Raw genomic sequence first — 2,245 nt, 5'->3', positions numbered from 1 at the left:
CGAACGTAAACACACACACACACACACACACACACACACACACACACACACACACACACACACACACACACACACACACACACACACACACACGCACACACGCACACACACACACACACACACACACACACACACACTCACGCACGCACACAAACACTCGCACACATACACACGCGTGCACGCACGAACACGCACACTCACCCATACCATGCAGGAGATGTTTTAAGTAATCTAGCAAAAATTAATGGTGAGATATATATATATATGTATATTGCACGGAACTGACTCGATGGGAAATAAAACGCGGAGGCAGCACACAGTGTCTGAAAATTCGGAAAAAAGCTGACCCGACGAATAAAATATCATAATGCGTGTTCCCTCGAACTATATCAGACGCGACTACTAGTAGTAATTAATATAATACAAACTCGCAAAAGAACCCGTGAAACCTCGTCCACTAGCAAACGAAAGAAGGACCTTTCGGCGGTTCATTTGCTCGTTGATGAACTAGGCTCTCACTCATCGAATTATGCATAATTCTGCGTAATTAACACCCATCTCCACCTGCAGACGACGAATCGACCGCTCTCAAAAACAACTGCATTGAAGATCCGCTTAAACACGTGAATACCCTGTAACGCCATACTGTGTACAACTGCTGCCCAGTGTGTACACGCACACCTTCCCACTGAACCGTAATTATTTCACTAGGGTACGGGCATGGAAGCACTAAACATGGAAGAACAATACAATATAATGATTTTAGCTATCATTCGAATAACATTACTGGAAGATATAACTGTAACATTACACGCAAGAATGACGTCACGCTAGGGATCAAACATGGCAGCATGGCCATGTCGCCTGCGATGACGTCATCGAATTGGAAGACAATGATTTGTTGTATTTTGTTACCAACAAAACTTATTAAAACTATGTACAGAGACACTTACGATGTTTCTAACTACGGGATAACACTCAAACAACATTCAAGTACCACTAGATTTCTACACGCTAGAAATATTTTAAACAGACTCATAAAATACTGGCAGGTTTACCATTTCGATTCCGTACCGTGTGATTGCAAGTATATTATTGGACTTTATCGACCATAGACAATCGTTCAGTCGCGCCACCTAGCGGCTGAGCATTCTTATCGGTGGCCACCCAAAAGTCATTACAAGCTAACTTATCAGTCACTATCACAATAGCATTATATAATGGTGGGGATGCTAGTTAATTGGAAGAACTCTCTTTGATCATCTTGATTCCACTGCCGCAGCCGCCGCTGCAGCAATAGTGTACCGAAGGCAACTACAGACTAGCTACAGTGGTCCCCACAACATCACACGCACACACACACACACGAATGCGCGCACGCACGCGCGAACGCACGCACGCATGCATGAACCGCAGTGTATAGTTGTGCACTGACACCAAGAGTGTTCGCACGAGTGTCCTATTATTGCCAGTTTGTAGTGGATGCGTGCGCACACCACATGGCGCCCCCTTTCAACCACATTTGCACCACGTGGCGCCCCCTACACCAACTCCTGCGCCACCTGACGCCACCAACACCCGATCGCGCACCGAGGTGGTGCCTGCTTTTTTATTCTCGTGCCACGTAGCCATCGCCTCATCGCCCTGCGATCGCGCTACAGGCTAGCACAGACGACAGGGGTGATGAGAGTGGCGTAGGCTTGCACACCATGCACCCTTGTCATTGCTACATTGCCTTTTATTAACCGTCCCGTGTATCCTACTCAGTGACAGTTAAAATGACAGTTCTCGTTCGCGCAACACTCTGGGCGACAGTGCGAGCGCACACGCAAACAATGCAATGCCAGAGCGGCTCGACACGAACGCGAAATCAACATAAATATTCTGGTGGTTCGATTGAAAGCAAAATGGTAGACTTACGCGCAGATACGCACACATATACGAATGGCACGTGTCCTCCCTATATGTGAGTAGGGAACATCTCAACTCTCCCTCCGCTCTTACCCTCTCACAGCGGCAATGAAGGGCGGGATGTCAAACCTTGTCACACGGATGGCATCGGCACGACTGAGACGTGTGAAACATCTTTGGTGGTTACGACCCTCATAGCAGAGATCTCATTCTCTCTCTCTCTCTCTCTCTCTCTCTCTCTCTCTCTCTTTTCTCTGTCGTTGGGGTCCCGCGACGTCTCGCTGAGTGAAGGCAAAATGCGTCGCTTGCTGGCACGGCGCAGGGGCGGGTCGCG

This window comes from Priapulus caudatus, unplaced genomic scaffold (assembly GCF_000485595.1).
Source record: "Priapulus caudatus unplaced genomic scaffold, Priapulus_caudatus-5.0.1 Scaffold262, whole genome shotgun sequence".
In the NCBI taxonomy this organism is placed as follows: Eukaryota; Metazoa; Priapulida; class Priapulimorpha; order Priapulimorphida; family Priapulidae; genus Priapulus; species Priapulus caudatus.
The sequence above is the reverse complement of the archived record's forward strand: the minus strand, read 5'-3'. Positions refer to the sequence as shown.